This window comes from Pollicipes pollicipes, unplaced genomic scaffold (assembly GCF_011947565.3).
Source record: "Pollicipes pollicipes isolate AB1234 unplaced genomic scaffold, Ppol_2.1 Scaffold_7231;HRSCAF=8579_pilon_pilon_pilon, whole genome shotgun sequence".
Classification (NCBI taxonomy): domain Eukaryota; kingdom Metazoa; phylum Arthropoda; class Thecostraca; order Pollicipedomorpha; family Pollicipedidae; genus Pollicipes; species Pollicipes pollicipes.
The window spans coordinates 2,094,464-2,107,468 of record NW_023597034.1 but is presented as its reverse complement, the minus strand read 5'-3'; the positions used below and the strand labels follow the sequence as shown (position 1 = coordinate 2,107,468).

At 52.5% G+C, this 13,005-nt stretch overlaps 1 protein-coding gene and 1 long non-coding RNA gene across 2 annotated transcripts in view; one reads left to right on the top strand and one right to left on the bottom strand.

Annotated features, from left to right (window-relative positions):
* Window positions 1-13,005, bottom strand: part of LOC119109497 (integral membrane protein GPR155) — a gene marked incomplete in the record, with an annotated part of 68,651 nt that overhangs the window by 28,355 nt on the left and 27,291 nt on the right.
* LOC119109499 (uncharacterized) lies at window positions 10,360-12,839 on the top strand. The gene is made up of 3 exons (XR_005095428.1): window positions 10,360-10,371; window positions 11,798-11,863; window positions 12,694-12,839. It is a non-coding gene; the product is annotated as an uncharacterized LOC119109499 (long non-coding RNA).

Below are 13,005 nucleotides of genomic sequence, written 5' to 3'. Positions count from 1 at the left end.
CCATAGTCGCCTTCCAATTGATCGCCCAACATCCTATCGTTTTTTACACGATCCATGCATTCCTGGAAACCTTCATGTGTGTGCTTCGAGCACTTCCTGCAGTTCTTTCTGAGTATCTTCAATCATGTCAAAACGACAACCCCTCCAGCCAGCCGAAATTCGCTTAAAGGAACTAGGAAAGCCGCAGGGGCAAGCCAAGGTGAATGGGTTTAATGGGGAATGACCGCCACATTTTTGGAAGCCGGAAATTACCGAACAAGGAGTGATGTGCGGCTGGCGCGTTGTCACCAAGGGGAAAACGGTCCGGTTTCTCCTCTTTTTTGGAAGTGTTTTGGCAGACGCTCTCCCGAGTCGTTTTAACTTTGAACGCGATGATTGGTCGCCGGTCATAATTTGAAGGTAAACCCGCGCCCGGGTGGCCGGCTGAATACCCAATGCTCGGGCGGGGTCAATTTAACCCCACTGAGATCTTAGAATCTAAGGGAGTTAGAAACATAAAATGCGCAGGGTGCAATGGCCTGTACGTGAACTCACTTGTGTCAAACACTTGAGGTTCTTAGGTCATGATCTTCGTGTCAAATAAGGTTGAACAAGGTCGAATTCCAGATTGGTGTCCACAGTGCTCCCAGACCTTTCAAACAACCCCGTGAACCTTGATACCTGTTTTAAGTAAAGTTCACCGGTACTCATTTAAGGCCAGCGACCTTGTGTGACCTTTCAAAGGTCATGGTGGCAAAAATTATGCAAGACTGCTTTGATTTTTGCATTCGAATAAGCGTCAAGTATTACAATAGGCAGTATTTTCCTAAAGCAAGATGTTAACCTGAGTCAGTTTAATTCAGTGACCTATTCGGACCTTTAAGAATCCCATGTAAGACATATAATGCAATTCTTGTTATTAATAAATTTAAAATGAGCATCAGAAGCTACCCCATGCAGCAAGTTCTAGAGTAATAAAACAGGTTGGTTTTAGCTTGGTCTAACCTTCATACCTGACCTTAGGTCAACGTAGTCTGTTAATTCAACTGTTAATTGTGTTGCCTAGGAAACTATCGTAGAGATGTGCGGCATCGTCTAGGACTCCGTTGTTGCATCAGATTGAACGACCCTCTAAAATTGTTTTCGCTGAATCGCTGATGGCCTGAATTTGACCTGCCGTAGGCCAACTACCTTAATGGTGCATCTAAAGGTTTGATGCCAAACAATTTGCATTCAATTTTATGTAGCTGTGCAAAATTTGGCGTAGCTACACCGGTTCGATAATAATTCCGGAAAGACCATCGGAAGTCAAATGACCAGCAGCCGAGCGCGTGTTAAGCTGAGGTCATCTATGGTTTGATCAAGCCTCCTGCGAACGACAACGCTATGTTCTTTCCTGCCATCACTCGGCAGGTTCAGGTGCATGTTGGTTTCTCCGTAGGATCCTGTATTTAAGACTCGCCGATTCGCTTGAGCAATACGTTGCAAAAAAACGGTTTGATTTAGCAACAAGAGGGACATGACGCGACAACCACTGTCGCATGGCTTCACACAGAGTAATGTTCGTTTTTTAGCGGTGGAAGGCCGAACTGCATGCTCTTTGCTTCCCGTATTTTAATTCCCGAACTTTTGCTTTGCACGCCGAAGCACTATGCCAGCGCTTCGACTCTCAAACGCGATCTTATTGTATGTACATACATGTGACTTTGTCAGCCACCAGGCCTTGATCTGTGTTATGTGCTAGATTTTTTTTTCAAATACCACGCTCATTACAAAACAACAGGCTAATACAAGTATTTTCTTTCGATGTTTGACAGGGATTTTCCCACCTCCTGTGTGAATTTGAAGACTGCTCGCCGTCTGCTACATGCAAACCATCGAGCGTTCACAAGCACTGACCTCGTGACGGATGCCTGTCTCAAATCTCCGTCACTGTGTAACGGCTTTAGCACTTCCATGATATAATTGTCAGCTTAGCATTAGTTTGAATAGCATTGGCTTTACCGTTAACAGAAAAATTAAATTACAGTGCAACTCGGGGCTGAAGGAAAAGGACTCAAAGGCGACAATCTAACGAGAAAATAGAGCAAATGGCAGTGAAACTCGCGATTTTGCGACCCTAAACCATGCTAAGCTGGGAGAGGGGGAGCGTAGAAGGAGCAGGGTGGGTGGGAGCTTCTACACAACAGAAGCTCGGCACAACAGTGCGGCGAGATGCGGTCTGCATCTTGATAGCCCGTACTGCCATGAGGTGATGCCTTCCACCTTCTCGATCCTCTCTCCGCCTCCCCCAGAGTTTCAAGCTTCGGCACACGACCGAAAATCTACGGTTTGCGCAATTCCCAGTTCGCTCCTTCGCTGCTTCCTTGCCTTTAGCCCACGTCCACAGGGCATCGGGCAATCTGTGATCTGAATGTTCGCGCTGGTCTCAGCGGTCCTCAACTCTGTCCAGCTTTGGCAGCATGCCATATATGCTAGGTTTCCGACGTTTGAGCAAATGTATTCTTCCTTACTCTACAGTTGTGGATAACCCAATGATGTGTAACTTATCTAGTAAGGCACTTACATAAAACGACTTAATATATTTAGGTACCTTTCATGTCCCTAATCGGCACAGCGCGAATACAGACTTTGCTGACATGCTGCCGAAATAATCGTCTCTATGATGGTGGTGGGGGTGTTGCAGTACTTGCGTTCTTGAAAGTAAATATGCAATTATTGTAATCCACCGATAAGGGCTGTTCATGCCGCTGGTGCTGCAGGAATTTGACTGTGCGTTTCATTTCCCCAATTCGTGCTGGAAAACGGGCCGGAAACAATCAGGACACCTTATGTTTGATGGCCTCGTCCAAATGCCTGGAATCTCCCCTCGCTGATGTGCAATGCGTCATGATACACGATCGGTAAGAATTTTGCAGAACGAGTTTTGAGCAGAACAGCGTTTGCGGAGCATCGACTCTATTTAGATGCAACCAAATGCTGTATACATATCGTAATAATTACCAGCATTGCTCTGAATAAATAAGAAGCTAGCGTAACAGGGCGTCTTGCGTCATTCAAAAGCTCCCAAAACCTCCATTGTCGTAAAAATTTGGAGTGGGTAGCTGTGGGAAGTACGTCTTTGTCACATGAGCACTGTCTGGTTTTCCCAAGTTAGGAATGGCCTTGCTTTTTGGTGAAGAACAGGTCTTGAGCTGCACGAGAACAAGGCAGCAACAGCAGCAGCTTGTCCCACCCGTTCGCGGCAGCCTCGGTCCTATCGCCACCAATCCGGCAGCTCCCAGTCCAGCGAGCGCCCTTCCGGCGGCCCTCGGTCCAGCTGCCGCTACTCCGGTGGTCCCCGGCCAGCAGACGTCCCTCCGACAGTCCCCAGCCCATCCGCCGTCGCTCGAGCAGCCCACGGTCCGGCGGTCGCCACTCCGGCGGTCCCCGGTCAGCAGACGTCCCTCCGACAGTCCCCGGCCCATCCGCCGTCACTCGAGCAGCCCCCGGTCCAGCGGCCGCCGCCGGTCCGACTGCCGCCACTCCAGTGGCCCCCAATCAGCAGACGTCCCTCGGACAGTCCCCGGCCCATCCGCCGTCACTCGAACAGCCCCGGTCCAGCGGCCGCCGCCGGTCCGACTGCCGTCACTCCAGCGGCCCCGGGTCAGTACACAGCGGAGAGTGGAGCGAAGAGGAACTGTGCCGCTCCGGTCATCAGACGGCCCGAAACAGGCACCGGCTCAGCCAGAGTGATGTGCGCGCTGTTCTGCAGTGGGGAGTGAGAGAAAAGTGTGGGGAGTGAAGGGATTCAGACAAGAAGAACAGCAATTGTTGGAGGTCTTCACTGCAAGTTCGTAGGCAAGTATAATCATGCGCAAGAGACGATAAACGACATGTTTTCTCAAACTCAGATGGTGTGATGCAAATGACTTTACGATACCTGTTTAAGCAAAACACAAATATCATAGATATTTGCTAGTTATTTAAACTCATTTTTGAGGTCCATATTTGAGGTCTAATACGTTCAGTTCGGAGGAAAGCGCCCAGAACACATTTTAACACAGCATATGCCGTTGTTTCCTAGCGACTTGTCTGGTTTAAGGTTGTCTTTTAGCTCTCACCATAAGTGGATATGAATGGTGTTTCGGCTAACGTTTACAATCCAAACCTTACCAGCTGAAATCAAATAAGTTGTGGCTAACGAATCTCGAGAAAATGAAAAACATGCAAGAAAAAGATAAGTCCGCTCAAAACGGCTCGTAGTATTACGTTTTTATTGCCAGTAACGCACACAACTGTACATTGCATGGTCGTTATGTTGTAACTTTCCGCATCATTATACTGTAGTTCCACACTCACACTCACCACAGTGGAGGCTAATTTGGTAAGTGCAGCACAGTGTTAAGCACATTGTAGCTGACTGTTTTACTTTGCTCTATCCCCTGATTCTGATAACATCTGTATAGAATATAAACCTACACTCAGTGTGTACTAACTACAGAACGAACCGAGTTAAAACAAAGGAAACAAGGAAAATTGACCCTATCAAATTAAAAAACTGCCGAATTGATCCAGTTCCCAGCAGTATCCGCCGCTAGCGTGCCGGGGTGACAGGCAGGGACGCTATATAGCCTCAGCAGCTGAGTGCCCGCCCTTCCTGCCAGGGTGAGAGGCAGGGACGCTATATAGCCTCAGCAGCTGAGTGCCCGCCCTTCCTGCCAGGGTGAGAGGCAGGGGACGCTATATAGCCTCAGCAGCTGAGTGCCCGCCCTTCTTTGCCAGGGTGAGAGGCAGGGACGCTATATAGCCTCAGCATCTGAGTGCGTCGTGAAGCGCCGGTGACAGGAAGACCGGATGAAGAACTGATCCATGAACGCATAGTGTCCTGAATAATCAAGCACTCGATTACAAAATATTTCACGCATTTTCGAGTAGACGTTTGAATTCTGACAGCGTGCACGTACCGTTGTGTGCGATATGAAGTACTCCTTGTGTTCCGATTAGTATCACGGACACGTTAAGTCCGAATACGTTGCGATTGGTGTATAAACCGTATGCTTATATAAGCTAGTGCTGCGATCGCCTACGTACACCGGAATCGCGTCCGAACGCCAGGCAATATCCTGTTTCGTAGATGACTCAATGCTTTCAGAGCTCTGTTTCGTTCGTTATGCCAGTGTTTACGCCTTTACACGCAATGGTGAAGAGAAAAGCTAGCGTGATGTCAAGAATGTTCTTCCTAAACATGGTGACCCATAAATACACGCAGAATATCAGAGCCAACGCAGGGCGCGACACTTGTCAGCTGCGTCTGCACGTGATCTGCCAGGAGAACAGGGGTGCCAGGAGAACAGGGGTGCCAGGAGAACAGGGGTGCACAAACTCTACAGGAAGGGTGAAATCTGCTTCACACAGGAAGGTGCGCTTGTTGGATCAAAGCGAGCACATGAATTCATATTCCACGCCCTGGCGAGGCTTGTCCGAAACAGACGAGAACGTTCAGAACGGAGCAACAGTATATTGATTCGCGTTAGCCGTACAATATTCCAATGCAAGACTGGTGTTTTTTCCTAAACGGTATCAACGCGTAAAGTTTCTAGAGCATCAAAACCTCCATACCACTGTTAATGCATTCTCCAACTCGAAAAATGTTCGCATCCCAAAACCTCCCGGCGAAGTCAAGTTCGGGGAAAACATACGCCTTGTCCCATCACAATTACCCTTTGATCTGAGCTGTCAACGTATCAGAAAAAATATATGCCCAAATCTAAATTACAAAATCGTAGCACAGATCGCAGATCCCCGCTATCCAAAGCCTCGTGAGTACGTCTTCACCCTCAGACCACCGGTTGTTAGCTTCTGAGCCAACCACAAGCCGACCACACAGAACCTCTATGAGCCCCTTCCAACGTCACACAGATGTAGCGGAGCTGGACTTGGCGACAGCGCGGCGGGCCGCGCCACAGCTCGTCCGACCCGGGACCGGGACCCGCGACAGCGCGGCGGGCCGCGCCGCAGCTCGTCCGACCCGGGACCGGGACCCGCGACAGCGCGGCGGGCCGCGCCGCAGCTCGTCCGACCCGAGACCGGGACGCGCGACAGCGCGGCGGGCCGCGCCGCAGCTCGTCCGACCCGAGACCGGGACCCGCGACAGCGCGGCGGGCCGCGCCGCAGCTCGTCCGAGGCGGGGCCGGGACGCGCGACACCGGCTCGTCTTGTGAAAGCAGAAAGGCTGGCCGGCGTTGTCGCGCTCCCTGCCCGGGGGCCTCATAAGCTCGTCTCCCTGCTCCTCCGCATTGTCCTACAATAATCCTTGCTGCCCTGGGTGATCAGATTTTAATCTTCACTATTAATTTAATCAAATATTAATCTTCACTATTAATTTAATCTAATTTAAATATTGACTATTAATTTGATCTAATTTTAATCTTCACTTTTGGTTTAACCTAATTTTAATCTGGGTCAATGAAATGTTGAAAGTTAAAGAGAATTGGCCTGACCTCCTTGGGTTTGTGGCACCAGTGATAAATGGTGCAGTTTCCTATTCAATTCGGAAAGCGGCGCTTCAGGTCCCACCCGACCACATCCCAACTTGGGTATAGCTACTTCGATTTTGGGAAGAAAGTAGGTAAAATCCGAGGAGAAACCTGTTTGTTGGCATATTTTGGAGGTAAGCTGGGTCATTTTTCACTGTTCAGCCCCCTCCCCAAATTATTTTGCAAGACTACGCCCGTGGTAGTGACAATGGTTGGCAGTACATCCTTCTCGCCGGTGTTCTCCAAGTGACCTGGGTCATTGTCGTCTATCTTCCCGCAAACTGTCTATTTAATTTGCAATGAGATGCAGCTCATAGCTCCGGTGCGGTTTCTTTATTGTCTTACGAGTTCCATTAGCCTGCAATCTTCCTTTCCAAGTCAGCCAACTTAAGGCGGCATTTCTGGGATCAATGGCACCAACAGCGATCTCTAATTCATTCACCACAGCTTGGCAAACGTCCTCGTGACACACAGCTCAACGGTCCGTGGTCGGATCTCGATGGGGTCAGAGCGGACCTTAACTCCAGCCAGTGCGGAGGCGAGAACCTGTCTGTTCGACGGTGACGCTGCCTCACTCGGCATGGATACAATACACATGGAGAAGTGCTCGGTTAAGTGCCCGGTCGCGGGTGACGGGACCGACAGTGCGGTGAACACCGTGCTATGCTCTGTCTCCTCGCTGGGGCGTTATAATCCCGCGAATTTTTACCGTGACTGAGACGCTTTCACTCCAGACGCTTCAATGTCACTGAAGTGCTTAACATGGGACCGAGGGTACTGATGTATTGTTGCCACAATTAGCTCGCAAGTGGTGTTGCAGAACAAACAGAAGAAGCATCGCATGCTTTGTAGAACATGCGATAATTAGTCTAGCTCCTGGCGTCAGTCATACCCGGAAAGGAACGCAATTGGTAAAACAGCCCTCCCTAGAAAAGAACACCCGATATTAACGCATAAAGCTGACGACCGGCTCCTGCATGAACCGCTGTCGATGGCGGCCAGCGCCTGTGACCGCGTCGTGCCGCCGGTGTGGCGGCGCGGTCCGATGCTGGAGCGGCACGGCTCGGAGACGGCGGACGTTTGCCTTGGCCTGCGATTACAGCCGTCGGCACACCCCATGCGTCACGACGGAGGAACGCTCCGGCCGGTTCGAATCTCATAAGCCCTTTTAAAAACATTGCAGCTTTATAGCGAACGCTCTGGCTGCATGGAGCCTGCAGGTACACCATCAACGCCACGGCGCGGACGCGTGTGTGCCGTGACAGTTCCATATTGGCCGTGCTGTTATCTTACTGTAGCGCATGCTCCTAGCTTAGGTGATGTGGACAGTACATTTGGCAGTCCAATTCAACGCAAACAGTATAGAAAATCGAGCATGCCTGATCAGCCAGACATCGGTGTGATGACGTTACTTATCAGATATGTCAAGATCATGAACGATGCCAAGTCAGATTTGGCTGGGCAGGTGGCCCATTGCTCGCTGATTGACATATTCATTACCTTCGTAGCTGTGACCAGAGGCTTGATTAATGATGCGTCAAGCCACGTTTTGTCATTAGAAGCAATTAATAAGCGCCGAGCTGCATGCCGATGTTATGAACTTGGACGTACCCGTTTTGTGAGAACTTTTCAGCGGCAGGCTGTCGTCAGGACGTACCTCAACCGACACAAATGGATTTGAACCCTTTAAACCCTCTCCTGGGGATTTCTGATTTTACACCATTTTAGACCCATAGAGATTTCCTTCATTGCGTCCAAGACGGCGGGACCCTATCTGAGAGTGTTGATCTCACTGACAATTCTCAGTGGGCCTAAGATGCTTCACCGATCTCCATACCAACTCGGAAACGCGACTTTTAGGGTCGCGTTACAACTGAGCGAAACCGGACCGTTAAAAACATCCCTGCTGCTTGATAGATTGAGAAACCAGCGCTGGAACCAATCACCAGCCAGAAATTGACTGTGGCTGAAATGCAACACCCCGTTGCGAGCTTCTTTTAGATCCTGAGTCATTACATCGAACATTTAGCTCGCACAGACCGAACGCACTGTGAAGGAGCCTTCTCATTGGGCGAGGGAATGCTCGGCCGCTGGGAATTCCTTCACAGCGGCGTCGCGAGGATCACCACCAGCAACGACAGATCCCGCCCACTCACTGACGATAGGGGCAGAGTTGTCGATGACGTAACCGACGGTGCCCGTGAGGGTCGTAAAGCCGGCTCCACGAAGGCACGTCTAACCTCGTGGGTCATCACACCGGCTCGTCGGCGCTGGCCCGGGGGCACCGGGCGGAGAGCCGCCGCCGAAGGCCGCCAGTCACGCGACGCCGGCAGAAGGTGACCGCTACGCTTTCGCACCACGGCACGCCGGCGGAGGTTTTTGTCTGTTCCGACGTACGTAGTTTGGGCGGGCCGACCCGCCCCCCATCAGCGTGGCTGTTACCGTGTCCGGTGCAGTGCTCGGTGTTCAAACGGAGGCCGCATGGGGCCGGAAAAGGAAACACGCCCGGCTGTCATTCTGTCAATGAACGACGAAAGTTTGGGACGGTTCTCATCTTGCCCACGGTGTTCACGCTGCTCTTGTGCGCGGTGGGCAGCTAGGTGATACGGACCGCCGTGTAAGCCAGTCACGCAATATGGTAGAGATTTGTGGCCCACTTTGACTAAAACTCGGAAGCATCATTTCAAAAATTTGGAACGTAGGGGTTTGTCAGAATAGGGAACAAAATGAACGGTTGCACGGACCGACGGGCTTGGATGCATGCACTGCGTTACTGGTCCAGAAGCTTTTTTCGTTGTCGCTGGGCCAGTCCGTGGCGTGGGATTCTCGCATTGTTACACGTTCCGCCTCCAGGACCAGCGATAAATCAGAGACGGAAGCAGTCGCGCGACTCCTAAATCACCCTGTCGTAACCCGTGAGAGAATATGTCCGGCGCGGCTGATGTGCAGGTGCTCCGGGTGAACTTAGGGCGGATGTTCCCGCTCCGGTTTTGACTTCCGAGGGGTGACGGTCACGTAACGCTGTCTGCATTGGCTTCTCAACCGTACCCGTAATTTTCCTACTATGATCATGCCACCAGTGCAAAACTCTGCTCCTGATTCCAATGCCCTATTGGGTATAACAAATAGTTCAGTTCATCAAATAGGCAAATCTGATAAAGTATGTCTGATAAAGTAAGTCAAATCTGACAGAGATAAAGCAAAGTCGTGCGTTTCACTGCCTGCGTCGATGAGGCTTCTAAAATATGTATGCTATTGATTATTTTGAGCTTTGGGGGCGTTGCCACTTCATTCCACGGCAGTAATTATAATTAATAACGCCACCTCTACATTCATGGGTCAGTCTATGTCGCTGCTACGACACCACTCCTTGAGTACGAAATGCCGATTTTCGCTCACCTGTCCTGTATCCTATCCGTGCACCCACAACAGCGCAGGGAGACAATGACAGGGACTGATGACACGAGCGTCAGGGAGGAGCCTCGCTGCCGTGTCTGCACAGACCACGTTGGGCGCATCTGAACGGTCTTCGCGTCAGGTGGAAGCCTCGCTGTCGCGTCCGCACAGACCACGTTGGGCGCATCTGAGCGGTGTTCGCGCCAGGTGGAAGCCTCGCTGCCGCGTCCGCACAGACCACGTTGGGCGCATCTGAGCGGTATTCGCGTCAGGTGGAAGCCTCGCTGCCGCATCTGCACAGACCATGTCGGGCGCATCTGAGCGGTGTTCGCGTCATCGTTACAGCATGCAGATCCCGGGCTTCCTGCTGGTGGTGACGGCGCTCGGCGGCCTGCTGTGTGGCCGGCTACCCTGCACAGCCGGTCTGGTACGGCTCCCGGCTCGAGCTCAGCCGGCGGCTACTCATTGCACAGAGGAGGTGAGTGTGAGCAGCGAGCTGGTGGACGCGGGCCGGAGAGCATGGCTCCGTTGCGGGGCGGGCGAGCGCAGACCCCGGGAGCAATGCTCCGGCGGCGGGGCGGGCGAGCGCAGACCCCGGGAGCATGCTCCGGCGCGGGGCGGGCCAGCGCAGACCCCGGAGCATGCTCCGACGCGGGGCGGGTGAGCGCGGGCTCTGGGAGCATGCTTCGGCGCGGGGCGGGCAGGCGCGGGCTCTGGGAGCATGCTCCGGCGCGGGGCGGGCAGGCGCGGGCTCTGGGGGCATGCTCCGGCGCGGGGCGGGCAGGCGCGGGCTCTGGGAGCATGCTCCGGCGCGGGGCGGGCGAGCGCGGACCATGGGAGCATGCTCCGGCGCGGGGCAGGTGAGCGCGGACCATGGGAGCATGCTCCGGCGCGAGGCAGGTGAGCGCGGGTTCTGGGAGCATGCTTCGGCGCGGGGCGGGCAGGCGCGGGGTCTGGGAGCATGCTCCGGTGCGGGGCGGGCAGGCGCGGGGTCTGGGAGCATGCTCCGCGCGGGGGCGCACGCGGGCTGAGCATCTCCGGCGCGGGCGGGCAGGTGCAGATCCTGGGAGCATGCTCCGGCACGGACCATCGGCGCTAGTAGACTGCTGCAGATCACAGCCGGCGGTCCCGGTGACGGCGTCTGGCGACGCAGGTGAGTGGGCCGCCACCGCAGAAGACGATAGTAGCATGTCCCCGTCCACTGGTTGCGTTGTCGCAGTGCTAACGAGCAGTGGTCTGCGATGCGATGTGGTCTGAGGTCAAAGGTCAAATATCACGGCCTGACTTGTTAGTCTGATTAAGTTCATATACGCTATTCACATTTGTATTGCCATCTCCGCAAGCTGTGGGTATCACAAACGTTATGTAAATAATCTGAACAGATATTCTATGCAAGCAGCAACGTGAGATATCCCTGACTTTCCAATAAGGAACCATCTTTTGACACCAGTTTAGCAAAGATGATAAGCATAACATGTTGCTGTCTATTTTGGTGCTGACATGACTCTGAAAAGTCAGGATTTAAGCAGTCCATCCCAGAGATCGTCAAATGTCGTCATGTTACTTCGCCAGCCATATCTGATTAAAGAATACATAGTCCCTTGATTCGGAGAGCCGTTTGGTACGTTTCCCTTTAATAGCAAAACCACATTACTTCATAACGACTCACACACGTCTCGGCAGTTCCGACTAGCCCACGCAAGGTCTGTAACCGTGTCTATTATGTCGTCACTCCAGCTTGTTCAAGTGTTTTGTTTGGTGGCGGTGTCCAGTAGCGTTAAATCGCTCTGTGCTTTATCGCCCCCCTTGTTTGTCTTGTTCTGCATCGGCGAACGTCCTGGCTCTTAAACTTTCGAGCAACTCGCCTGACAAACGCCTTGAGTAAACGTGCTTTTTCCCTCCAGGTGATCCACTACGGTGAACATGAAATGCCAAAACCCTGCCGTTCGCCCCAGAAGCAGCTTAACAAAGTAAGTCAAGACCCCGCTGACAAGACTTACTTTAATTTAATCAGTGAAATGCACGAAAATAATCCACAACAGGAAAAGACCACACGGATTGTCTTTTGCATAAAGAAACAGACATAACTGTACAGCCTCGACGGGTGATTTCATAGGTCTGCGATGTGACCGAGCATCGGGAGTTCAACTTCAAATGTGTTGCAATGATCCACTGACAGGTGCGGCAGATTTGTACCTATCTGGGATAGTTTGGGGGCTCAGTTCACCAAAATATGAACATATTATTGGTGACGACGGGATTGCGTGTCTGATTAACCGTAGGCTTTTTTGTTGCCAGGATCCAATTATCCCCGTAACTCTGCGGGGATAATCTTTCACCGTCATCTGATCGAGGCGCAGGGCCCATTCAAATCGATTTATGCCCCCCGCTTACGTTCTCACAAACTTCAAATTCTGTCTGCAGCCGCGAGATAACACGCTCACCACACGCGCGCCATGGGCGGGGCAGAGTCGCAGCACTTCGCTAACCACTCTGCTCTCCACCGCAGCCCGAACCTTCCCGACACTGGAACAATCGCATGTCCGGTGCCCCATTTTCAGGTTGAGCGGCAGCAGAGGCCGTGAAATGTGCCGCCATTGCCGCCCTGCACATAGCGTGATCTCGCGGCATTCAGACAGTCCGAGTTTCATCTCAGATGGCGGATAGCTCGGAGAGATTTCCAGGCATTGTTCTCTCGATGTTTCGTTATGGTTACCTTTTGCACCGTACAAATACGTCAGTGACTGGGACAACCGGAAGCGGTCGTCATGCCGCACATGAGACCGAGTTCGCCTTGCAGTCGGAGGAGGGGGCGAGCGAGGGACGCGCCGCCGGCAATGACACGGACGGTGACCTGGACCCCGGCCTGGCGCCCGACTCGGACGGACCTTCCACCCTGGAGAGGCTGGCCCCCGCCATCGCAGAGTGCTTTGCCGTCATCCTTTGCGGGTAAGTCCGTCGCTCCGAGCGGGTAAGTCTGTCATCCTTTGCGGGTAGGTCCGACGCTCCGAGCGGTAAGTCTATCATTCCGAGCGGGTAGGTCTGTCATCCTTTGCGGGTAAGTCTGTCGCCCCGAGTGGGTTAATCTGTCACCCCGAGCGGGTAAGTCTAT